General features: G+C 40.7%; 1 protein-coding gene across 6 annotated transcripts in view; it reads left to right on the top strand.

Annotated features, from left to right (window-relative positions):
- The window catches only part of EXTL3 (exostosin like glycosyltransferase 3), a 154,831-nt gene that overhangs the window by 26,350 nt on the left and 100,963 nt on the right, over window positions 1-27,518 (top strand). Inside the window, exon 2 of one of the 6 annotated variants that reach the window (XM_032388981.1) lies at window positions 18,245-18,368. The exons of 3 other annotated variants lie outside the window; for them this stretch is intronic. The gene's annotated coding sequence lies outside the window, so the exon portion shown is untranslated. Of the gene's footprint in view, window positions 1-18,082; window positions 18,369-25,636; window positions 25,736-27,518 lie in introns of those variants that run through there. 2 more of the 6 variants (XM_032388977.1, XM_032388978.1) reach the window with 2 other exon arrangements.

The following is a 27,518-nucleotide window of genomic DNA, read 5'->3' on the forward strand; positions in this document are numbered from 1 at the left end:
ATGCCACTGACTTCTGTGCATTGATTTTATATCCTGCCACTTTACTGAATTCCTGTATGAGTTTTAGCAGTTTTGGGGTGGAGTCTTTGGGGTTTTCCACATAAAGTATCATATCATCTGCAAAGAGTGAGAGTTTGACTTCTTCTTCACTGATTTGGATGCCTTTGATTTCTTTTTGTTGTCTGATTGCTGTGGCCAGGACTTCTAATACTATGTTGAATAGCAGTGGTGATAGTGGACATCCCTGCCGCGTTCCTGACCTTAGGGGGAAAGCTCTCAGTTTTTCCCCATTGAGAATGATATTTGCTGTAGGTTTTTCATAGATGGCTTTTATGATATTGAGGTATGTACCCTCTATGCCTATACTCTGAAGAGTTTTGATCAAGAAAGGATGCTGTACTTTGTCAAATGCTTTTTCTGCATGCATTGAGAGGATGATATGGTTCTTGTTCTTTCTTTTGTTAATGTATTGTATCACGTTGATTGATTTGTGGATGTTGAACCAACCTTGCAGCCCAGGGATAAATCCCACTTGGTCGTGGTGAATAATCCTTTTAATGTACTGTTGGATCCTATTGGCTAGTATTTTGGTGAGAATTTTTGCATCCATGTTCATCAGGGATATTGGTCTGTAATTCTCCTTCTTGATGGGGTCTTTGTCTGGTTTTGGGATCAAGGTAATGGTGGTCTCATAAAATGAGTTTGGAAGTTTTCTTTCCATTTCTATTTTTTGGAACAGTTTCAGAAGAATAGGTATTAATTCTTCTTTAAATGTTTGGTAGAATTCCCCTGGGAAGCCATCTGGCCCTGGGCTTTTGTTTGTTGGGAGATTTTTGATGACTGCTTCAATTTCCTTAGTGGTTATAGGTCTGTTCAGGTTTTCTCTTTCTTCCTGGTTCAGTTTTGGTAGTTGATACACCTCTAGGAATGCATCCATTTCTTCCAGGTTATCTAATTTGCTGGCATAGAGTTGCTCATAATATGTTCTTATAATTGTTTGTATTTCTTTGGTGTTGGTTGTGATCTCTCCTCTTTCATTCATGATTTTGTTGATTTGGGTCCTTTCTCTTTTCTTTTTGATAAGTCTGGCCAGGGGTTTATCAATCTTGTTAATTCTTTCAAAGAACCAGCTCCTAGTTTCGTTGATCTGTTCTACTGTTCTTTTGCTTTCTATTTCATTGATTTCTGCTCTGATCTTTATTATTTCTCTTCTCCTGCTGGGTTTAGGCTTTATTTGCTGTTCTTTCTCCAGCTCCTTTAGGTGTAGGGTTAGGTTGTGTACTTGAGACCTTTCTTGTTTCTTGAAAAAGGCTTGTATTGCTATATACTTTCCTCTTAGGACTGCCTTTGCTGCATCCCAAAGATTTTGAACAGTTGTGTTTTCATTTTCATTTGTTTCCATGAATTTTTTAAATTCTTCTTTAATTTCCTGGTTGACCCATTCGTTCTTTAGTAGGATGCTCTTTAGCCTCCATGTATTTGAGTTCTTTCCGACTTTCCTCTTGTGACCGAGTTCTAGTTTCAAAGCATTGTGGTCTGAAAATAGGCAGGGAATGATCCCAATCTTTTGGTACCAGTTGAGACCTGATTTATGACCTAGGATGTGATTGATTCTGGAGAATGTTCCATGGGCACTAGAAGAATGTGTATTCCGTTGCTTTGGGATGGAATGTTCTGAATATGTCTGTGAAGTCCATTTGGTCCAGTGTGTCATTTAAAGCCTTTATTTCCTTGTTGATATTTTGCTTAGACGATCTGTCCATTTCAGTGAGGGGGGTGTTAAAGTCCCCCACTATTATTGTATTGTTGATGTGTTTCTTTGCTTTTGTTATTAATTGCCTTATATAATTGGCTGCTCCCATGTTAGGGGCATAGATATTTACAATTGTTAGATCTTCTTGTTGGATAGACCCTTTAAGTAGGATATAGTGTCCTTCCTCATCTCTTATTACAGTCTTTGGTTTAAAATCTAATTTGTCTGATATAAGAATTGCCACCCCAGCTTTCTTTTGGTGTCCATTAGCATGGTAAATGGTTTTCCATCCCCTCGCTTTCAATCTGGGGGTGTCTTTGGGTCTAAAATGAGTCTCTTGCAGACAGCATATCGATGGGTCTTGTTTTTAAATCCAATCTGATACCCTGTGTCTTTTGATTGGGGCATTTAGCCCATTTACATTCAGGGTAACTACTGAAAGATATGAATTTAGTGCCATTGTATTGCCTGTAAGGTGACTGTTACTGTATATTGTCTGTGTTCCTTTCTGGTCTATGTTGCTATTAGGCTCTCTCTTTGCTTAGAGGACACCTTTCAATATTTCTTGTAGGGCTGGTTTCGTGTTTGCAAATTCCTTTAGTTTTTGTTTGTCCTGGAAGCTTTTTATCTCTCCTTCAATTTTCAATGACAGCCTAGCTGGATATAGTATTCTTGGCTGCATATTTTTCTCATTTAGTGCTCTGAATATATCCTGCCAGTCCTTTCTGGCCTGCTAGGTCTCTGTGGATAGGTCTGTTGCCAATCTAATGTTTCTACCATTGTAGGTTACAGATCTCTTCTCCCGAGCTGCTTTCAGGATTTTCTCTTTATCTCTGAGACTCGTAAGTTTTACTATTAGATGTCGGGGTGTTGACCTATTTTTATTGATTTTGAGAGGGGTTCTCTGTGCTTCCTGGATTTTGATGCCTGTTTCCTTCCCCAAATTAGGGAAGTTCTCTGCTATAATTTGCCCCATTATACCTTCTGCCCATCTCTCTCTTTCTTCTTCTTCTGGGATCCCAATTATTCTAATGTTTCGTCTTATGGTATCGCTTATCTCTCGAATTCTGCCCTCGTGATCCAGTAGTTGTTTATCTCTCTTTTTCTCAGCTTCTTTATTTTCCATCATTTGGTCTTCTATATCACTGATTCTCTCTTCTGCCTCATTTATCCTAGCAGTTAGCGCCCCCATATTTGATTGCACCTCATTAATAGCCTTTTTGATTTCTACTTGGTTAGATTTTAGTTCTTTTACTTCTCCAGAAAGCGTTTCTCTAATAACTTCCATGTTTTTTTCAAGCCCAGCTAGTGTCTTTATTTTTTTTTTATTTATTTTTTTTTAAAGATTTTTTTTTTCAAAGATTTTATTTTATTTATTTGAGACCGAGAGAATGAGAGAGAGAGAGCACATGAGAGGGGGGAGGGTCAGAGGGAGAAGCAGGCTCCCTGCCGAGCAGGGAGCCTGATGCGGGACTTGATCCAAGGACGCCAGGATCATGACCTGAGCCGAAGGCAGTCGCTTAACCAACTGAGCCACCCAGGCGCCCCCAGCTAGTGTCTTTAAAGTGATGATTCTGAACTCTAGATCTGACATCGTACTAATGTCCGTATTGAGTAGGTCCCTGGCAGTCGGTACTACCTCTTGTTCTTTTTGTTGAGGTGATTTTTTCCATCTTGTCATTTTGTCCAGAGGAGAATAGATGAATGAGAGAACAAAATGCTAACAGGGTAACAAGTTCCCCAGAAAATATACTCTAAACAAATCAGAAAAGACCTGAAGCAGTGGGAAAAGAAAGGGAAAGAGAGAAAAAAGGAAAAAGAAAAAAAAGAAAAAGATAAAGATAAAAACAAACAAAAACAGAACAAACCAAAAAAAAAACCAGAATATGATCAAATATGATCACGCTGGTATATAGATCAGTGCCACACACTAGATTTTGGGTGTATTTTGGTCTGTTAGAAGAAAGTGCCTCCCAAAATTTTAAAGAAAGAAAAACTTATATATGTACAAAAATGAGGGTTGATATGATGAAGGGATGGAATATGACTGTAAAGATGGAAATTATAAAAAATTTTATAAAAGGAATTGCTAAGAAGTTGTTTGAAAAAAGAAAGAAGAGGATTTAAAAAAAAAAAGAAAAGAAAAAGCAGAGAATGTGATCAGGCAGGGGAGTAGAAAAAAACCATACACTAGAGATTCAGGGTATATTTTGATCGGTTAGAAGAAACTATCTCAAAATTTTAAAGAGAGAACAACTTATATATATATGCCAAAAATACGGGTAACTACTATGAAGAGATAGAATATGACTCTAAAAATGAAAAATAAAAATGTTTTTTTAAAAAAGGGATTGATAAGATGTTGGTTGAAAAAGGGAAAAAGAAAAATTCAAAAAAAAAAAAGGTAAAAAAAAAATTAACTTTGAAAGACTACAGAATCATGGTAAAAAAGCCATGGATTCTATGTGCAGTATTCCCCTAGCGCTGGAGTTCTGCCGTTCTCATTGATCGGTAAACTTGGTCTTGGCTGGCTGTTCTCGCTGATCTTCTGGTGGAGGGGCCTGTTGCCGTGGTTCCCAAATGTCTCTGCCGGAGGCGGAATTGCCCCGCCCTTGCCGGTCCGGGCTAAGTAATCTGCTCGGGTTTGCCCTCGGGAGCTTTTGTTCCCTGCAAGCTTTCCGTACAGCTTTGGAGGCGGAGAGTGAAAATGGCGGCCTCCCAATCTCTTCCCCGGAGCCGAGAACTCGGGGCCCCGCTCCTCAGCGAGCCCCCAGAGGAAAGCAGTCAGTCACTCCCGTCTCCCCGGTCTCCGGCCTCACTCTGTGCTCACTCGGCCTGTGACCGAGCATTTCTATCTCTGGCACCCGACCCCGTGTGGAGTCTCCAAACCCCGCAGATCCCTGCGGTGCGCTCCCGCGCCACTCCTCCCAGGGGAGGAAGGGAAATCTCCCTGGATCTGCTGCTTGTTGGGTCTCTGCTGGAGGAGCAGTGGCCTGACTGTGTCGTGGATCACGGTTTATGGCAACCCCAAGCTGAGAGCCTGCTCCTCGCTCCTCGGCTCCGTCTCTGCAGCTGGCTTCCCCGCTCCGATACCTGGGAGCTCTGCCGCACTCAGGCACCCCTGGTCTTTCTGTGACCCCGAGGGTCCTGAGACCACACTGTCCCATGAGGGTTCCACCCTTAGCTTAGCCACTGGAGTGACGTCCCTCAGTGGAGCCGACTTCTAAAAGTTCCGATTTTGTGCTCCGCGGCTCTATCACTTGCCAGAAGCGGCCGATGGAGGCCCATCCCCCGCCGTCTATCCTCCTGAATATCGCCTCGGATTCACTTCTCCGCACGTCCTACCTTCCAGAAAGTGGTCGCTTTTCTGTTCAGAGAGTTGTTGCTATTCTTTTCTTCGATCTCCTGTTGAGTTTGTAGGTGTTCAGAATGGTTTGATCCCTATCCAGCTGAATTCCTGAGACCAGACAAAATCCAGGTCTCCTACTCCTCCGCCATCTTGCTCCGCCCCCTCCTGAACCTTTTTTTTTTTTTTTTTTCTCCCACCTAATAGACTTTGGAGACTTTAAAAAATATCTGTACATTGAAAGCTTCCTTGTGCATGTTTATACCTTCAAAATATTCCATTGTATATATGTAGCATAATTTATTTAACCTTTCCTCTACTCAAGGGCATTTAGGTCCCTTCCAATCTTTTATTTTGAATAATGCTGCAATGAGTAACTTTGTATATATGTTATTTCTTAAGTATGGCCTAAAGGATACATTCCCAGAGGTTAAATTACTGGGTCAAAGGGGACACTTAGTTTTAATTTTGATCTATGTGCCCAAATTCCTTCCACAGGGGATTGTACCTAATTTATACTTCCACTGGGGAAGTATGAGAGTAGTTGTTTCTCCTGGGGGATTATTACATGCTTCTTATATGTGGCTTTGAATTTTTCTTCAGTTGTTTTAACTTGGATGTTGTCCTCCTGGTTAGATGGTAAGTTTATTGAGAGCAAGGGCCAAGCGTTTACTGCTTTTGAATCATCTGCATTTATAAAATACTATCACACGGCAGCCTAGGAATACAATAAATTTGTTTGCAGTGCGATTTGGAAAAAGAATCCAGTTAGATCTTAACGATAAAAGATTTCCGCACTTGGTAAGAGTTCAGCTGAACTGACTTCTCCCCACCCGCAAAGTAATTATGAGGCTTGTTTCATGTAGTTATGGAATGAGTCCTGAGATGAGGTGCTTTGATCTGGGCTTATGGGAGGACTGCACGTGTATGTGGGCTTCTATCCTGGAACCCAGGGTCATTCTGCCAGCTTCAATCCGGTGGTGCCTCAGCATCAGCAAGTCTAACCGCGTGCCTGTCCTGTCATCTCTTTTCCTTCACATGTGCTGGTGCCTGCCCCACAGTAAGCAGGAGAACAAAGAGCTGCTTTTAAACTTTTTGTGTCTACTGCATATGTAAACATTACGTCACTGTAATCTAGCTCTCCTATATCCTAGTAGCAAAAATGTACTGATTGTTCCTTTGTTCTCTTGATGTCTACTCTGTTGGCTTCACCCATATGTATTGTCCCGTACTGGCACCCAGGGGTCTATAGACTTTTTGGCTTGCACATCCTCCAGAGGGATTCTGTAAAATTACATGCCCCCCTCACACGTTTATAGGCTCTATCTAAAATTTTAGGTTTAAATAGTTGTGAAGGATATGTTTTATAGTTTATTGTCAATATTGACTTTAAAAAACAATTGCTGAGTATCCATGTACCTGCATACATGTGTGTGTTAAGCCATTATATACACACACACAAGATATTTATTGATCAGTCATACCAAGAAAATATCCTCTTTCTACTTTTTGCTTTTTTTTCTATTCCTATCTTAATGGGGAGGGTTTTCTTCTCTTTGTTTTGTTTACATACAATGATATCTGTCAACTTTAAGTGTACAGTTTGATGAATTTTGGTAATTGCATATAATTACATAATTTCACCACAAAGAATATTCGTGTTGAGACTTTTGTGTGTGTGTGTATGCATAATACGTGTGTGTATTTACATACCGTGTGAAGCCTCAGCATAAATATAAACGTGCATATATGTATGCATGCACGTATATGTGTATGGGTATTTATTAAAATATACACACCTAAATGTAAAGTCTTAACATGAATATACGCAGATCTATCTATATAATATGTTGGATAAATGTAAACACACATGTATGTATGGTACATTTGTTCTAGTGCACATATAGGGCACACGCACACACTTATATATCCCTATTGAAGCTGTAAATTATATAAAAATATATTTATATTTTGTGTACATATATAAATAATGTATATAATACAATATAAAATATAAATGTATTTATATAAACTATAGATGCTAAACTATAGAGCATTAACACAAATACATAGATAGGTCGATTGATCCAGATGTATGTGTATATATGTATGTGTATGACACACACACACTCAAAACTGTGACATTATTCTTTTATATGTATACAGAGGAATCTAATAGTGTTTGATACCCACCATCATCCAATAAAACAATATAGGAACAAGCTCTCCTTTAAACATCAGAAATTATATATCACTCCTTTTTTTCTCTGAATTTGAATTTCCATTCCACTTCCTATATGGACTTTTCTCGTGTATATTTTTATGCTTGAAAATCTTTCAGTGGTCACCCTATTGTACTGCAATAAATATATATGTATGTATATATATATATGTTAATATTTTTATTTCCTGTGACTGTAGCTCCTATGACCATTGAATAACCTCTTCTGATGGAGTTATCATTATAATTATTAGCAATATACTTGGTCAAAACAACAATATACATTTCAAACCCGTAAATAATTACTAAATGTAAAGTTATATTTTAGTGGAAATATATCCTTTAATGCGAGAGATGGGCTGTTTACCACAATGAGGTTACGTATCTGGGCTTGGTTACTATTCACTGCTAGAGTGGGTCAGGGTTCAGTATCAATTGTGTTTCTCAGTGGAAATGCCGAGGAATCTTGTTCATATGAAAAGAAGATAGGAATGGAAAGAATTGTCTTATAGCACTCTCAGTTAATTCTTTGAGCTCCTCTGAGCCCGAAATCCTATATTGACCTATTGTCAAAAATCATTTTGAACGCTACGTTTGCAACTCTCTTAGGCCTCCTTCAGTTTTTTGAACCCAAGGCATCGGAAACCCCCCGACTTGCACAAGTGCGTGCTACTCAGTCCTTACAGCTGTTTGTTGCCTCGGCACCAACACTGGTGTTCCCAGTCTTTCTGTTTGGTGCCCAGAGAAGTGTGCCACGGTGAGATTGGCACAGGTGAGAGGTGTTCTCATCCTTCATAGAGTGGAAGAAAGCCTGTTGGGGAAAGGAAGAATCTGCTCCTGCCGCACAGGCAAGAGCTCAGGCAGGGAAATTGTTGAATTTAGGTTGCATGTTTATGTTGCGTATATTACGTTGCGTACTGATTCCCTAAACTGCTGGCGTCTCATCCCGTGTCAAAGGTGTTTGCATCCCCCCACTTGAAGACCACTATTTGTCAAAACCCCTCATTTCTTCCACTTTACAAGGTCTCCTTTAAGCCTCCCCTCAGCGGAACATGTTTCAGATAGAGGCTATGGTTATCTCTTTTTTTCCGCAAAACTGCTGGTCCAGGCTGGTCACAGGACTGCATACACTCGATCTGTAGATTCTCTCTAAGCTTAAAAAGGCAGATGCCGGAATTTGGCTGCTCCAGTGGATAAGAATTATGAAGAGACTCTTGGGAAAAGAAGAAGAAAATAAATGAGAAAATACCGCTGTCTCCTTATCCTTTCAAAATACAAGTGGGGCTTGACCTGGTGTTAGCTTAGTCTTCTGTCTTAGCACTGTCAACAGAGTGAATGTGCTCACTTGTCCATTTAAATGGATTCTCAAGGCTGATACACAGTGAAAAGTAAAATTACATTTTATAGCATCTGTGTACTTGTTTAAGCCATGGATATTTTCAGAAGGGTGAATTTGATGTTTAAAATCATGATAGAGGGCGCCTGGGTGGCTCAGTCAGTTAAACGTCTGCCTTGGGCTCAGGTCATGATCCCAGGACCCTGGGATCAAGCCCTGCATTGGGCTCCCTGCTCAGTGGGAAGTCTGCTTTTCCCTCTCCCTCTGCTGCTCCCCCTGCTTGTGCTTTCTCTCGCTCTCTCAAATAATAGATAAAAAAATAAAGTCATGATAGATATACACCTAAAACTAATACAATGTTATCAATTATATCTCAATAAAAATAATAAAATAAAATTATGATAGATGTTCTGTTGAGTAATGGAAAAACAGTCACCTCACCACAAAGCTAAAAAACAGTTTGGTGAAATTGGGTAGAAATATAGTTGCTGGGGGGGAAAAGAAGAAAAAGTCAATTCCATAACTCTGTTATGAATTTATGAATATGGGCTCTTTTAGAGATGCTTGCAAAAGAGGCAGAAGCAGAATAAGTAAGCTTATGGGGCTTTAATACTAAAATATGAATGTTTATTTTATAGAAAGAGCTATTCACTTCAGATAGTCAACATCTCTATCTGTGACAGAGTGACCACTAATAAAAATGCACTTGACAAACAACTGATTCGAGAATGAACAGAGAGAAGTGAAATGGGATTTGGCTGAGTGTCTTAGTCTGTTTGGGCTTCTATAAGAGAACACGATAGACTGGGTGGCTTTTATAGGCTTATATGCCCATAAAAAAAAAAAACAGGCATTTATTCCTCAGAGTTCTGGAGGCTGGGAAGTCCGAGATCAAAGCAACGGCAGATTCACTGTCTGGTGAGAGTCTGCTTCCCCATGGATGCTGTAACCTCACTGCAGAAGGGGGCCAGGGATCTTTCTCGAATGTTTTTATAAGGGCCCTAATCCCACTCATGGAGGGCTCCACCCTGTCAACGGTCCCACCTCCTAATACCAACCCACTGGGGATGAGGTTTCAACACTTGAATCTGGGGGAACACAAACATTCAGTCGATAGCGATCTGCTTAGGTGGCTTCAACAACAGAAATTTATTTTCTCACAATTCCGGAGGCTGGAAGTCCGAGACCAAGATGCCAGCATAGTCAGGTTCTGGCAAGAGTTCTCTTCTGGGCTTGCAGGCACCCCCTTCTCCTTGTGGGTTTACATGGCCGTTCCTCAGTGTGTGTATATGTGGAGAGAGAGATTGAGATCTTTCTTTCTCTTCCTATAAGGCCATCAGTCCTATCAGATGAGGATCCCACTTTTTTAATTAAGATTTTATTTATTTATTTACTTATTTATTTATTTATTTATTTGAGAGAGAGAGAGAGAGGCAGAAGGAGAGGGAGAGGGAGAATCTCAAGTGGATTCTACGCTGAGCACAGAGCCGGACGTGGGGCTCGATCCCAGGACCCATGAGATCATAACCTGAGCTGAAACCAAGAGTCAGATGTTCAACCAACGGAGCCACCCAGGCGCCTCGAGGATCCCACTTTTATGACTTCATTTAACCTAAATTACCTCCTAGAAGCCCTATCTCCAGCTACAGTCACATTGGGGGTTAGAGTTTCAGCATATGAATTGGGTGGTGAGTGGGGGCAGGTGGTGGTAGCAAAATTCAGTCCATAACACCAGGAGTCAGAATATGAGGGTTCTAACCAAGACTCTGCCACTAAGTGGCTATGGTCCTGGTGGGCATGTCACTTGATTGTTTTTCTGGGTTTTAGGGCAAACGTTTTGGTTATGGGGAATGGTGATCCATTCCCTGGTAATACCAGACCCTGAATTGAGGAACAAGTTGCATTTTGTTCACTGTATGTTTACTTTGGCAAAAGAGAGGGCTAATACATTCAAAACTACTTTAAAAATTATGAACACTGAAAGAGAATCAGGAATTTTTAAGGCATTAGCAAGAAAAGTTCAATTTTCCAGAGAGCCCTCTGATAATTAGGATTTTATAGTATGCCAGCACCAAAAGTATGGGGGAGAATCTGTGTAGGGTTGGAGTGATTAAAGAAAGGAATAAGGCCAAAGTCCAAGTTTGAGTTTGGTGACTAATCTCTCGGTGAGCACCAAGGTGGAAAGAAAGAGCAAATGATCCACAGAAGAATACTTAGCATCTCATTCCTAAAATCGCCTGCTGTGATTTCATTCTGAAACCCATGTCACTCTCTCTCCTGGATTTGTTTCGTTTGGTGTGAGCAAACACCTGAAGTAATTTTTTCAGATAGGATGAGTGTTGTAAACTGTCTGAGTGTTTATAGATCTGAATATATTTTGAATGATTGTTTAACCACAGAATTCAGAGCTCCAAGTATTCTTTCTCTTAGGAGTTTGAAGATACTGTTTCATTGTCTTCTAGCAACCCATATTGTTGATGAAGTTTGGTGCTAGTTTAATTCTCTTTCCTCTTTGTATATGTTTTTTTTTCCCTTTCATTGGAAGATTTCAAAATTTCTTTTTTTTTTTAAGATTTTATTTATTTATTTGACAGAGAGAGTGAGAGAAAGCACAAGCAGGGGGAGCAGCAGAGGGAGAGGGAGAAGCAGGGTTCCCACTGAGCAGGGAGCCCGACGAGGGACTTGATCCCAGGACCCTGGGATTGTGACCTGAGCTGAAGGCAGACGCTTAACCGACTGAGCCACCCAGGTGCCCCTCAAAATTTCTTGAAGTTTGAACTTTCCCAAAAAGGTCACTAATTAGGTGTTTGTTCATTCACTCAGCACAGCACTCAGTGGACCCATTTAATCTGAAGACTTGGGTCTGTCTTCAGCTCAGAGACATTTTCTCTAATATCTTTGATGACCTCCTTCCCTTCCTTATTTTTCTCCATTTTGAATTTCTATTGAAGGAATATTGGGCTACCTGAATCTATCATCCATGAGCCTTATCTTTGCTGTCTTATTTCCATATTTTGGTCTATTTGCTCTTTAATCTGAAAGTTTTCCTTTACGTCCAGATCACAAATTGAGTCCTTGCCTGTGTACATTCTAATAAATTCAGGCCTTCTATTGGATTTCCTCCCCCCCCCATAATTATACTTTAATTACCAAGCACTCTTTTTTGTTCTTTTCTAGATCTGTTTTCCATGTATAGCTGGAAGGCAGAAGCTAAATTTGTTTAGGCAGCGAACACTGGAGGTCCCAACTTCCCCAGTGGCTCAGAATGCTGCTTGTTAACAAATTACCCTAATAGTTGTCTGTGGGGCACTTCTGTACTTTTGGTTGCCACCCAGTTTAAAGCTTCTGTGGTACTTCTTTTCAAGACCTATGTTCCCCCGAAATGTTTCACCTGTGGGGCCTTAGCTCTTTCTTTGTCAACCCCATTCTAATGCTCTCTGTGCCCTCTAGGAGTTCTTAGGCTTTCTGGTCCTCTGATGGCTACCTTTCTTATTTTTGTATTTCTGTTATTACTTCATTCTTTCTCAAAATATCTTTCCAGCAAAATATCTTTCAGTGGGATTTTGGATGGGAGAGGGATCTTGTACCCAATTCCTGATTTAAACTGGAAGGCTTCTTTCTTCCTTAAAATTATAGCCTGGTCCTCTCCTCCCCTCCTTCCCACTCTTTGGCTTATCTTCTTAGCTTGCAGGAAGGCTCCCACAGTCAAGCATTCTGGACAATTCTCTAGGCAGGCTGGATTGGGAGGTTTGTAATAGTAGGTTTGTTGAGTCATCACCAGGCACTCTGTGACTGCAAGGATGAGAGAATATGATTGCACTCAGAGCTCCTCCAGTGTTTACCTATGCCCTATCGAAGGAAAATTGTATCAGACAAATTAAATAGGCAAGGAAGACTTTATTCAAGACTAATGCATTAGGGGTCAAGATTTGGGATAGGGGTGAGAGATGGAATTCAACTTTGAATACACAGGAGTAGTGGGGGGGGGTTATAGCCAACAGGCAGGATGAGAGGCATCAATGGATGGAAAATTAGTAAGAGGAACTTGGGGAGCTACCAAGGGTTGGGGGATTGTGTGAAACTGGTCATAAGCAGGCTGAGGATCTGACTGGGACACAGCCTGGTCAAGAAGAGAGGTCAGAAGAGCTGGACCAAAGTTTGGTCAAAAAAGGGATCCTTGTCAGCCCCTTCCTCATTCTGTGTACAGGTACTGAGAATATTTCTGTTCAGTACTGGGATTCTTGGCCTTCTGACCAAGTGGCTATCACCCTAATTGGATGAATAGCCCAGACATAATGTGATACCTCATTCTTATTTATTTATGTATATTTGATTGGTGACATTTCCTTAAAGATTAGTCATTCCTTTGGAAGGCAGAAATGAATTGTGGTTAAGAGAGCATGCTTTGGGGGGCGCCTGGGTGGCTCAGTCTGTTAACCAGCTGCCTTCAGCTTAGGTCATGATCCCAGGGTCCTGGGTTCAAGCCCCACGTCTGGCTCTCTGCTCAGCAGGGAATCTGCTTCTCCCTCTGCCCCTCCCTCCACTTGTGCTCACACTCTCTCTCTCTCTCTCTCTCACTCTCTCTCCCTCCCTCTCTCAAATAAATAAAATCATTTTAAAAAAAGAGAAAATGCTTTGGAATTGGAAGCACTTGGGGGTCAGATCTTTGCTACTTATTAGCTGTATGAATTTGGGCAGGTCACTTAAAAACACCGTCTTCTTAGAGTTAACTATTAATGTAATTATCACTGCTCATTAAGTGGAAGCTACCATTAATATTAGTTTGTTTTTTTTTTTTAAGAGAGGGAGGGGGAGAGGGATAGAGGGAGAGGGAAAGAGAGAATCTTAGGCAGGCTCCACATCTAGTGTGGAGCCCAGTGAGGGGCTCGATCGCACCACCAGACACTCAGGTGCCCCTAATGTTAGTATTATTTTGACCCAAACTCACATCATGTGGATCTCCTCAGGTTAGCCCCAGCAGTATTTCCCATATCATGACTAATATACAAATTTCCCTAGGCCTGGCAGATTGGTGAATATCTACTAGATACCAGTGACCTATAGAGTAGCCATGTTTGTTCTAGTAGAAGCAGAAATGCTGAGGCCCTCAATGGAAGCTATCTTAATTTGGATGGTATTCTAGGGTTCCTTCAGCTTGCATGGCTCTAGCTATAAGGAAAGCATCCTAACTTTATTCCAGTAGGTTTGCACATCAAGGCCATTGGAACACTCTTGTTTATGGCATAATTACCGAAGTGGGTACCTATGTTAGTACTCAGAGTGGAGTGTTAATGTTATACAGCTTATCTGCTCTTTCATGCTTATCAAATGCTTCTCTTCAAGTTACCATCTCCTGCAAAATGCTGGTACTCTTTTTAATGAATTGATATGTCCTCCATGGCTTCTTTGCTTTCAAAAGTACAACAGAAGCTTCCAGAAGTTTGAGAAGGAGTGTGTGTGTATGTGTGTGCGTGCGCGTGCACATACACACAGAAATGGAACAGGATCCTTGCAAATGATGACAACTGCAAATATTATTTCTGCCTTTGATATCACTTCTAACTTCTCTACTCTCTGATAATAACAAAGGAAACTCAAAACCTCCCAGGTTATTACAGTGGGTATCTTAAATGAGCACATGTTCCCCTTTCAGCAAGTCCCAACCTTGATGTCACTTCCAGGGCTGACAGCACGACAGGGCTGAGATCACCACTGAGTCACTGAATCAGAATCACCTCTACTGAAATGTCAAGTCACAGACATCCTTTAATAAAGGGACTTCAGTAGAGGTTGCTAGGAATGGTGCTGATTTTTAGTGAAGTAGAAATTAAAGCGGAAAACAGGTGATTTAGAAAGAAATTTTTGTCCAGTGCTGTATTAGGATTCTTCGGAGAAACAGAATCAACAGGAAGTGTGTGTGTGTGTGTGTGTGTGTGTGTGTAATCTCTTATAGATATAAATAGATTTATTATAAGGCATTGGCTCATGCAATAATGGAGACTGAGAAGTCCTAAGATCTTCAGGCAGCGAGCCAGAGACCCAGGAGAGCTGCTGGTGTAAGTTCTAGTCCAAAAGCCATGAGGCTTGAGACCCAAAAAGAGCCAGTGTTTCAGTTTGATGGCAGGAAAAGACCCATGTCCCAGCTCAAAGCAGTCAGGAAGGAAGAGTTCCCTGTTACTCACCCTTTTTGTTCCATTCAGGCCTTCAGCTGAGGCTCACCCACATTGGGGAGGGCAGGCTGCTTGACTCTGTCTACTGAGTCAAACGTTAAGTTCCTCCAAAAAGACCCTCACAGACACACCCAGAATCGTGTTCAAACATCTGAGCCCTGCTCCCCTCCTGGCCCAGTCAAGGTGACACATAAAATTAACCATCACAAATGCCTCCTCCTCTGTATTATGTTGACATTTTGGATAGTCCTTTCAACTTTTGGAAACATAAAGGAGTGAATAATGTGACAGCAAATCCTTAATTCTTGTGCTCAGAGCCTCATGGTGCCTGCCTTAAATGTTTATTGGACCCTTTACTTAAATGCACTGGATGTTAACACATCAGTCATTAATGAGGTCTTTTTCCTGCCATCAGACTCAAACTGAATATCAACAATTTGATATTGCGATAGTCTTTCAAAATACATATGATCACTTTTCCTTGCAGATCTAAAGACTGCATCTATTACCAAGGGCACAATAAGATTACCTCAAAACTGATTTAGGTGCCACCCCATGTAACTCCCTAAGCTTATCCCTCCTGTGTAGCATTGGGTACACTGTTAACATTATTGGCTTACTTGTCAGCTTCCTTATTGGATGATAAATTCTTAGAGGGCAGAGAGTTTTTGTCTTGCTCATTGTATCCACAATGCTCCTTCCATGATATATGTTCAGTGGATTTTTGTTGGGTGAATGAATCAACATAAGGAGAATTTTTTTTTATTTTTTATTTTTTTTTTTTTTAAAGATTTTGTTTATTTATTTATTTGACAGAGAGAGAGAAACAGCATGAGAGGGGATAGGGTCAGAGGGAGAAGCAGGCTCCCCGCTGAGCCGGGAGCCCGATGTGGGACTCGATCCCAGGACTCCGGGATCATGACCTGAGCCGAAGGCAGTCGCTTAACCAACTGAGCCACCCAGGCGCCCGAGAATTTTTTTTTTAAACCCCCTTGATGTCAGAGCCTGAGCTTGGTGCTGACTATACAAAGGCAAATCAGGCAGGTTTCTGGCCATCAGGGTGATCTAGTCTTATTGAGGAGATAGACATTAGTAAGTACTCTGTAGTATAAGGAAGACTTCACAGAGGATTTGATCTTGGAGTGAAGTTTTAGGGGTTGACTAGAAGTTTGCCAGGAAGACCAGCTGAGGTGGGAACGCTTATAGGAGGAAGGGCATATCAGACTCAGGTACCAACCAGCAGGTGCCAAGACACAAACTTGTGAATTGGCATGGGCCATTCCAAGAACAGGGGGGGTAATTTGCTATTTCTGAAATACTGGTGTGTTGATGAAGGGGAGAATGGATGGGAAATACACTTGGAGGCGAAGCCAGGTTAAGGGGCTTAGAAGTTATCAGGTAAACAATCGGGATTCACGAAGGGGATTTAAGTGAGGAGGTGATGGGGTGGCAGCATGAAGGACGGACTGATTAGGGAAGATGGGCATTGAGAGGGCACACGCTGGGGAAGTGGTGGATGTGGACCTGTTTGTGCTTGCAGACTGGCCAGGGGTGGGTGAGAGGAAGCAGGATGCCAAGGAGTTCAAGGTGACTACGTGGGTGGCAGTGCTATCCTACAACCCAGTGTGTTAAAATAGATGCAAAGTGGGTGTAGGAGGAGATACTGGGTTTGTTTTAGACAGACCAAGTTTAGAAAACTGTGCAGCATTTTGGTAGAAAGGTCCAGAAGGGGACTGGACATGCTGGGGGCTCAGAGACCAGGCCAGGGATGGAGTAATTCTCAAATTTATGCACACCTGTGTTCAAACAGCTAAATCAATCTTTGGGTGGCTGAGATCACTTAGAGAAAGGGGATAGCTCAAGGAAAGAAAAGGCCAGGACAGAGCCTTGGAGCATCAAAATTTAAAGGGACAGTGGGAGGCGTCCCAAAATGGTGAGGAAGCAGAGGCATGGCAGACAGGCAGCGAGCGCTTCTCAAACTCGGGTGTGCCTCAGAATTACCTGGAGATTGGGCGTCTGGGTGGCTCAGTCGTTAAGCGTCTGCCTTCAGCTCAGGTCATGATCCCAGGGTCCTGGGATCGAGTCCCACATCGGGCTCCCTGCTCAGCAGGAAGCCTGCTTCTCCCTCTCCCCCTCCCCCTGCTTGTGTTCCTGCTCTCGCTATCTCTCTCTCTGTCAAATAAATAAATAAAATCTTAAAAAAAAAAAAATCACGGAGAGCATGTTAAAGCACAAGCTCTTGGACCCCCACCTACGGAGATCCTGATTCAGTAGGTCTGACGTTGGCCTGAGGATTGCATCTTGAATGTACGCCCATGCGCTGCCAATGCTGCTGGCCACGAGCCACACTTTGGGGGGCACGAGGATACTCAACGAGGAGGCAAGAGAGTGGTCACTGGAGGGTAGTTTGAGGCTTCTGGGGATGTAAGAACCTTGGGCACGTTTACAGGTTGAGCTGAAGGAGACAGGGAGGAGTTGGGCATCCTGGAGGGAAAGGCAGTGAATCGTGGATAAGATTAAGGGAGTGGACTCACAAGACGATGGAGGTACCAGCGATGGTCCCAGTAAGCATATTAAAGGGCTGTGGTGTCCACTTTAAAAAACAAAGCCCCTTATAAGTAAGCTGACTTTCTTGTGGCTTCTCCTTCCTCTGTTTTGTTTTTAGTACCTACCTCCTCGAGCTGCTGTTCACTTTTACCTTTCTGGCTCTCCCACTGTGCCTAGGAGCCTTTGTCTCTGACAAAATCCTCCCCGTGCTGTCACTTCCATGTACAGATACATAAAGAGATGACTCGCTACAGATGAATGATCAGTAATGAATAGACTTTCAGCAACACAAGGCATTTCAAGGATAAAGGAAAATTTCAAAAACTGTTTGATCATTATTGCTAAAATTGTGTTTCTACCACCTTCTTGCTAGAATTGCCATCAAGAGCTGCTTGACAGCTCCCCTGGGACCTCACTCCCTGGTATTGCAATCATAGTGAAGCACAGAGATGCAGCTCTCTCTCTTCTACTAACGAAAGCCTGCTTCCTTGTAGCCTCAGAGCCCTTGGACAAACTAGAAAAGCTTCAAAAATCACTTTGTATGATGAAAAAACACAACCCCCACCACGATGATAGCTGTGAGCAGTCATATGCCTGTGTGTGCGTCACATTGTCTGAGTTCCAGACAACAAAAATTTATTGAGGGCTTCTCATGGAACAAGCCACCACTGAGATTCAAAGATTAGTAAAATATTGTGGGGATTCTGAGAGGGCCCTTCATGTCCCTTTCTTTTCCAAGTGCTGGACCAAAACGATACAGTTAGAAGAAACAGACTGGGACTGAAATATCATCTTTCTTGCTTGCTAAAGCTGGTCTGGACAATGTGGCTTGCACCTGAGGCCAAAACTGGCTTCTCATTTCTTCCTCCAGGAATTGGACTTTCCCTCTGGACATAGGCAAGGTCACTGGAAATGGCTTTACCCGCCACTGCATGAGGAGAGAAGAACACATGGCCTGTGGGGCAGACATCTCTGAAAGAGGAACTCGAAAGGAGGTTGGGTAGTGCGTGTATAATGACCCTGTACACAGTCTCATCCATCATAGAAGTAATTTGTGTCTTTCCTTGAGGAGTAAGTAAGGGAGGTAGGCAGAGAGAAGGATAGAAGCTTTCTTCTCAGTACTATGGAGAAAGACATTTTCCTATATTCATGATCAAAGCAAGCAATGGGGAGATAGGAGGAGCATGGTTTCACCTACACTCTCCAATAGTTTGATCCTCTAACGCATGGGTTTTATAATTAGCCTGTGGCCAGCCAAGGATGGGGCTGCCCTCTTGTTACACAAGTGTTGGAAGTGATAAGACAGATACATGGGCGATTGTATTCCAGGAATCAGGGGCAATTTGGCCCCACTATCATGGGACCCTCCCTCAAACATATGGCACCCTTGTGTATCTGCCTGGGACCAGAGGGCTGCCCAGCTTTGCCAGCAGAAGTCTCCATAGAGGGATTTACATTGTAAATAAACTCCAGCACTTTCCTATGCTCTGTTCTAGTTCTCATCTCAGGAATGTCCAGCATGTTTGGCCATGAGCCCAAACTGTAGTGTCAGAATACTCTACTAATACCATGTCAGCAAATAAAATGGCCCTGAATTAGAATACTTCTCCCATTATTAAATTCCAAAAGGCAATTTAAGTTCCTGCCCCGAGAAGCTCTCAATCTAATAGAATAAGACAAAGGCTTAAATAAATAATTACAACCCAATCTGAGCATTTTCAAGTCAAAATTAAAACATTTATAACAGCTTAGAGGAGGCAGCATTAATTCTATCTGGGAGAGTGAAAAAGATTTTACATACGTGGTGGCTTTTTAAAAAACCATATTTTAAAAAAAGTTCAAACATGGAAAAGTTGCAAGAAAGGTAAACATTAACTCAGATTCACCAGTTGTTAACATTTTGCTATACCCTCTCTCTCAATACATGCATTTTAGTTGTTATTATGAATTTTGCTGAAACAAATTAAAGTTGCAGACATTACTATCATTTGCCCCTAAATTCCTCAGGATATATCTCTTAAGAACAAGAACATTCTCTTACATGCTCATACAGTGCAATTTTTAAATTCAGGAAACTTAATATTACTATAATGCTATTCTATAATGAGTCCATTTTCAAGTTTCACCCCTGTTTCTATAATGTGTTTTATAGCAGTTTTTTTCCAATTTAACATCCAACCCAGGGTTACACATTGCATTTAGTTATCATGTTTCTTTAGTCTCCTTTGATCTCCCAACATTTCCTCAGCCCACCTCCCACCTCCCTCCTTCCCTCTCAGCTTCCTCTCTTTTTTCCCAACATTGACATTTTTAGAATCTAGGCCAGTTGTTTGGTGAAATGTTCCTCAACTTGGGTTTGTTTGATTGTTATGGCATGGTTAGATTGTTTCATGATTTCTTCTTTTTCTCTTTTGAAATAATTTCAAACTTACATAAAAGCCAGAATTATATAGAGTTTTGCAACCTTTTTTGTAAGTTCCAAATGATTCTTACCCAGATTCACCATTTTTTAACATTGTGCTACATCCACACTTACCATTCTTTCTTCCTCTCTCCTTCTCCCTTTATGTGTGTTTGGTGTGTGTGTGTGTGTGTTGTGTGTACAGAATAGTTATTTTGTTTTTTTTTTTAAGTAAGCTCTACACCCAACATGGGGCTAACTCACATTCCCGAGATCAAGAGTCGCATGCTCCACTGACTGAGCCAGCCACCTACCCCTAGAATAGTTGTATTTGGTTTTTTAAAATTCTGAACCAGTAAAGAATAGGTGTCACCCTTTTAATGACAGCTTAAATTTTTTTAAATAAAAAATTTATATATTTAAGGTATATAACATGATTTTATATGTATATTCATAGTGAAAGGATTATTGCAGTCAGGCTAATTAACAAATCCACTTCTTCACCCAAAAAGAGTTACCCATTTTTTTCTTTTTTGTGGTGAGAGCACCTCAAATCTAACCTGTTAGCAAATTTCCAGTATTCAATACAGTATTATTAACTATAGTCATTATGCTGTACATTAGATCTGTACACTTATTCATCCTATATAACTGCAAATTTGTACCCTTTGACCAACATCTCTCTACTTCCCCCACCTCCCAAACCCCTGGCAACCACCATTCTACTCTCTGCTTCTATGTATTTGACTTATTTAGATTCTACATATAAGTAAGGTCATGCAGTCTTTTTCTTTCTGCATCTAGCTTATTTCACTCAGCTTAATGTCCTTCAGGTTCATCCGAGTTGTCACAAATGGCAGGATTTCATTCTTTTTTAAGGCTGAATAATATTTTATTGTGTATGCACATAAACACATACATAATACAATTGTAGCATATATGTATATCATTTTTAATGCATTTGTCCATTGATGGATAATTAAGTTTTTTTCCCTATCTTGGCTATTGTGAATAATGCTGCAGGGAACATGGAAGTGCATGTATCTCTTAGAGGTACTGATTTCACTTCTTTTGGATATATACCCAGACTAGGGATTGCTGGATCATATGGTAGTTCTGGTTTTTTTAAAATTAAATTAAGTTAAATTAAATTAAATTAAATTAAATTAAATTAAATTTCTTTAAAGTAGGCTCCACACCCAGCATGGAGCCCAACACAGGGCTTGAACTCACAACCCTGAGATCAAGACCTGAGTTGAGATCAAGAGTTAGACGCTTAACCGACTGAGCCACTCAGGCTCCCCAGTAGTTTTGTTTTTAAGGAATAGTTCTTTGGAGGGGGGGGGTGTGGTGACCTCCATAGTGTTTTCCAAAATGGCTGTACCAAAATTATATTCCCACCAACAGTGTACAGAGGTTCTCTTTTCTCTACATCCTCACCAACACTTGTCATCTCTTATCTTTTTGATAATAGTCATCCTAACAAGTATGAGATGATATCTCATTATGGTTTTGATATGCATTTCCCTGATGATTTGTGATGCCGAGCACCTTTTTTGTACTTGTTGACCATTTGTGTATCATCTTTGGAAAAATGTCTATTCAAGATTTTTTCCATTTTTTAATTGGGTTGTTTAGTGTTGTTGTTTTTTCCCACTGAGTTGTAGGAGTTCTTTATATATTTTAGATATTAACTCTTATCAGATATATGATTTGCAAATATTTTCTCCTAATCTGGAGATTGCCTTTTCATTTTATTGATTGTTTTCTTTGCTGTGTAGAAACTTTTTAGCTTTTTTATTTCTGTTTTTGGTGGCTGAGCTTTTGTTGTCATATAACTGACAGCTTTGCAGGTAGGTCTTGAGGAGGATAAAGAAGCTTGCCAGTTGGACAAAAGAACTTGGGCGTGGGAAGGGAATTATAGCCAAAGGGATCTGCATGTGCAGAGATGTAAGCCAGTATGTACATGAAATAGTTGGCGAACAGCCAATATTTTAGAGTAACTGGTCTGGAGGAGAAGGGACCAGAAAGCCAGTTGGAACTTATCATGTTAAGGAATTTGGACTTTGTTCCATAGGAAAAAAAGAAAATGTTGAAGATTTTTAAGCAAAGAGATGATAGTATCACATTTATTTTTTTAGAAAGATGAACTCTAGGGCAATTTGGAGGAGAAAAGGGCAAGACAGACCAAATAGGCAGATAATGCACTGCAGCAGGTGGTGAAGAGACCTGAAGGAAGGGGTGTAGGGGAATGTTTGCTGAATTCCTACTATGTGCTGGCCATTTTGCTATCACAAAAACCTGAGGTCAGAGAGGTTGAGTAATTTGGCCAAGAACCATTGTAGTTAATATTTAGACCCAGGCCCATGAGACCCTAAGGCCCACTCAGAACTACAGTGAGGTCATGAGGAATGGAGACAGGAATGATCACAGCTGGTGTTAATTATGAAAATGACTACTAGGGAAGGGAAAGAACTGGGGAAATCAGAGAAAATGATGGTTGCGTTAACAGTACTTATAAACGTGGTTTAGATGGGTGGGTTTATGAAACACCTAGGGTGAGATACCTAGTGGGCATTTTGGCTCAAGAGCTCAGAAGAAGGGTCTGGGCTCACGGTAGAGATTTGGCTGCTAAAGTCATGAATCCGTGCACCCAGTGAGTGCTGAATGAGAACAGAAGATGGCGAAGGGCAGAATTCTTGGCACACCTACATTTAAAGGTGGTGGGGAAAGAAGAGTCAGTGGGAAAAAAGAGAAAGGGTGGTGAGAGAGTGATGTTATGAGAAGCCGGGATTGGACCATTTCAAGAAGCTGGGTGACGAGGACTACCAAGTGCTGCAGAAGAATTGCAAAGGGAGGCCTGAAAAGATTCATTGGCATTTACTCAATGAGGAGGTCTCTGGTTACCATAATGAAAGCAATTTTAGTAGTTTGGCAGAAGCCAGCCTTCTGGATATTACAGAATGAATGGTGGTAGAGGAGTGGACATAGAGTAGAGATGACTCTTGAGAATTCTGGTGAATGAGGATGATGATAACAGTTAAGAGGGCTTACTTACTATTTGCCAGGCACTGGGCTGACAATTTACACTCATTAACCAATTAATGAGTTAATCCTTACCACACTCCTATGGGGCATATACTATTATTATCCCCATTTTCTGCTGAGGAAATTTTAGCCAAGAGAGTATATACAGGTTAAGTAATAAGCCCAAGGTTTATACTACTAATAGTAGATCAAGGATTCAAAATCTAAATCTTTTAGAGTTCAAATCTGGTGTTGCAAGATGGTGGTAGTTTGGGCTTGAGCCTGGGTATAAACAGTGGGGGAAATCCCGGTAGTGAGGAGAGTATTGACTATATGTATTAAAGAGAATAATTGATGGAGCAAGGTCACAGGATGGAAGGATATCAGAGCACCTTAAAAAACAGAGTGCCCAGTTTTGGACATCTCTTTTTTGTAAAAGACCAGAACAGATGAGAGAAGAACCCATGAATATGGACCCAGATGTCAGCTAAGGTAGATTTTTTTTTTTTTTTTTTTTTTTTTAGATTTAAGTAAAATTGGCTTACTTAAAAAAGTTCCCATTCCACATTGGGACTTCATTCGAAAGTTCAATGTCTACTCCAAGATTTTTGTTAATTCCTGGAAGTCCATCGTATGGTTTCTTTGGCTTTTGAGTTTCTGCTTCCACTCTTCATCCACTTCTTCATCTCACTTGTAATTCAGTTTCCATGTTCCTATTCCTTGGTTTCATGTTGAACCAGCTGTAGAACTCAGACCAGTCCCCTCTGCGTCTTTTTTCCTATATTTCCCCCAAATCACTCACATAAGGCATTTGTGCATGTATCAGATATTACTGAAGTCTTCAGGGATTTTATATCCTTAGCAACACAAAACAACGTGAAGTCCAATAATAGAAATTTCTATTTTAAACATGCTTTCAGCTCGCCCATTGCTGGAACTCTCTCCCCAAGCTTCAACCTCCCACGCCATCTCTCCTTACACTCCTCCCATTTCCTCTCCTCTTTGCCCTGTTCCAGTCTTCATATTCTTCTTCTTTTTTAAAATGCAGATCTATTTATCGATCTCTTTGTTTCACAATTTTATTACAAGCCAAGCTTTCTTCTTCCATACTCCAAGTGTCATATCAAGGTAGTTTCTTCAGTAAGGCATTTTCTATCCCTGAGAGGAACTCTGGCATCAGCTGCTAAAACAATAATCTTTTCACCTCAGTACTTAAAGATGGTTTAAATGTGGGAGGAGAGAACTTAAAGGGATTATGTCTGTTGCTTCTATTTTCTCAGTGAATATGAGATATGCTCTTCTCTTGAGGTAGGGATGGGTCTAGGAGAGGTCTGACAGCTAAGGTGAGGGTTTCTGTCAATAGAAATTTACCGGGTTTCTAAACTATGATAAAATACCATATTTACATAGAATGATTCCTTAAACTAAGCCTACAAAAGTGTAGAATTGATTCTCTTGCTGGAGATGGATGATTCAGTTTACTGAGTGCTCTGGTCAATATGAGAAAAGTAGAAAAAGCAATGGAGAAGGAAAAAGTCAGCATAAGTAAACTAAAGTCAGGATACTGGAGATCACAGTCCTTGCTAATCCTTTCTCTCCCCCAACACAGACATGAATACACACACGCTCAGCAGTTTCGGCACCACCCTGGGGCTAGATAGCTATTCATCTTGCAGCTGAAAAAGGATAAAGGAGTCGCATAGTTATTTGTTGTCCCATAACAAATGACCTCAAATGTAGTAATTTAAAACACAACTACTAATTATCTCTCAGTTTCTGCAGGTCAGTCATTTGGGAGCAACTTAGCTGGGTGGTTCTGGCTCAGGATCATTCATGGGCTGTGTCATCTGAAAGCCAGACTGGGGCTGGAGGATCTGCTTCCAATCCCATTCACATGGTTGCCGACAGGAAGCTTCAGTTCCTCACCACATGGGCTTCTCTACAGTGTTGCTCATGACACGGCCTCTAGCTGCTTTCAGAGCGAGCGATCGAAGAAAGAAAACCACCACAGTGAAAGCTGAAATGCCTTCTGTAACTTAATCTTAGGAGTGACATACCATCACTTCTGCAGTGTTTGGTTGGTCACAGATCATCTGTGGTACAGTATGGAAGGGGACTACATGAGGGTGTGAATACTAGGGGCAGAGATCACTGGGGACATTTTGGAGGCTGGTTACCACAGGAGTCTTTGCAAAAACATTTTGTGTGTGTGTGTGTGTGTGTGTGTCTCTGTGTGAGCTCATACCTTAAAATGTGTCGAACTACACCCCATACGAAGGGGATGTAGTTCAACAGTTAGTTGACTTCTGGATTTAATAATACTAGGACTGGGTAAAATAACAAATAATTGGTGGGGGGGGCACTAAAATATGTCTCAGGATTTTGTCATGTAGGGAAGATTTTTAAAAAGCTGCCATTTGGGCGCCTGGGTGGCTCAGTTGGTTAAGCGACTGCCTTCGGCTCAGGTCATGATCCTGGAGTCCCAGGATTAAGTCCCGCATCGGGCTCCCTGTCAACAGGGAGTCTGCTTCTCCCTCTGACCCTCCCCCCCCTTAATGTGCTCTCTCTCTCTCATCCTCTCTCTCAAATAAATAAAATCTTAAAATAAAATAAAATAAAATAAAATAAATAAATAAATAAAAAGCTGCCATTTACCATCACTTCTATTTTATAAAAAGGAATTTTGACATAAGAAAGGGGAAAGGACATAATCTCCAAATAAAGGACAATCTTTAAATTGAATAAATTTAGCTTTATTAAAAGCTCAATAACTTGCCTTTGCTTTTCTCATTTAACTGTGGACTGACAAAAATTTCATCCTATCTTGGTCCACAGACTGTCATTCAGGAACTACTGAGAACAGACATGGAATGTTCTAGTACCTTTAGTGATGAGTATGAGAATCATGTAGAAACACGCAACAATCCATTCAAAGTAAGTTCAAAAAGAAGTTGAAATGGTTGATACATAAAGATAGCAATTTTATAAAATTATGCTTGTGAGTTGGAAGGGAGCAACAGAACTGGCAAATATTTATCAGTTTTTGTGTTTTTTTGCTGTTAATTTGTGTTCCTACCAATATTTAGATGTTTATTATTTAAGATAATTAAAGATGAAATATAAAAAAATTGACCACTATTGCAGCATATTTAAATGTACCTAAAAGTAATACAAATGCATGGTGATGTTTGAACTTTTAAAATATTTTCATATTTAGTATATTTTACATTCATTCATCCTTTTTCTAAAAAATCAGCTCTTCATTTTATAGGTATGCATTTCTTTATAACCCACACAATGTTATTATTTGTGTCCCTTATTACAGAAGATGAACTATGTGGGGGCACTGACTGGCTCAGTCAGCAGAGCACTCTTGATCTCAGGGTTGTGGGTTCAAGCCCCTGTTGGGTGTAGAGATTACTTAAAAATAAAATATATATAAAAAAGATGAAATATCTGACACTATCCATTAGAGGTGAACTTTGGATTGTTAGCTGTGGCCCCCAGAATTGATGGATTTGTAGAAATAAACCATTTTCATTTGGTTTCATTTTTGACCTATGGCATAGTGTTTGCAAGGCTGAAGGCATGGACTGAGGAAGGGATCAATGATTAGCTTGTTCTGGCATTGACTGGATCCCACTAGAATCATGGTCTTCTCATTTAGGTTGAGAATTAAACTTGAGCAATATTTAGGAAAATAGTGAAAAACTTTCTCTTCAATAAAATCTTACTGTAAACATTCATGAGTTGGTTTAAAACCTACACATTTTTCTTTTTTTTTTTTTTAAGATTTTATTTATTTATTTGACAGTGAGAGAGACAGCAAGAGAGGGAACACAAGCAGGGGGAGTGGGAGAGGGAGAAGCAGGCTTCCTGCGGAGCAGGGAGCCCAACGCGGGGCTCGATCCCAGAACCCTGGGATCATGACCTGAGCCAAAGGCAGACGCTTAACGACTGAGCCACCCAGGCGCCCCTAAAACCTACACATTTTTCTCTTGATAATCTGGTAGAAACTACTGTTTTTGGTTGTTTTTTTTTTTTTTCAAATATACATGAACTCCATGTTATTACCAAGTTATATATATATTTTTAAAGTTTTACAAAGTTTTTTTTAGCATTATTACTTTTATAAATTATGCTTTCAGTTTTGATTTTATAACCAAATTGGTTAACTAAGAAATTGATGTTCTGTAAGTACTTCTATGACATTTTGCCAATTTTCAATTGGAGTGCTTTGTTTACTTGAGGTATTTTTAAGTGAAAGTAGCGAGCATTTGATTTTTTGAATCTATGGGTAGCTTTTTTGGTATAAGGACAATCCTGAAGTCATAGAGCTGCATAGAGTGAGACATTGGAACTCAGCTGTCAATGCTCTCCCTAATTTTTCTTCTTTTTTTTCTGGTTACAACTCTCATGCTAAATTCTGCAGACACTCAGACATGCCGTGTTGTGGCATGTTGTGTCTAACTGAGCACATTTTTGCTACTCACTGGCATAAGTTAGGGTAAATGTTAGGTGCCTGTATTTTTGCCATGCGGGAACATATGTACCATTATTTGGAACTTCCAGGAGCAAGCTTAGGACATTTTGATGACATTTTGTTATCTACCGACCATCAAACATGACTGCCCCTGCAAAGCTATGCTGACATGGTGGGGAGAGAATAAGAAGTCACAAAGGAGACAGCACTTGAGGAAGAAGGGACCTTAGAGAC

This window comes from Phoca vitulina, unplaced genomic scaffold (genome assembly GCF_004348235.1).
Source record: "Phoca vitulina isolate PV1807 unplaced genomic scaffold, GSC_HSeal_1.0 scaffold53, whole genome shotgun sequence".
Classification (NCBI taxonomy): domain Eukaryota; kingdom Metazoa; phylum Chordata; class Mammalia; order Carnivora; family Phocidae; genus Phoca; species Phoca vitulina.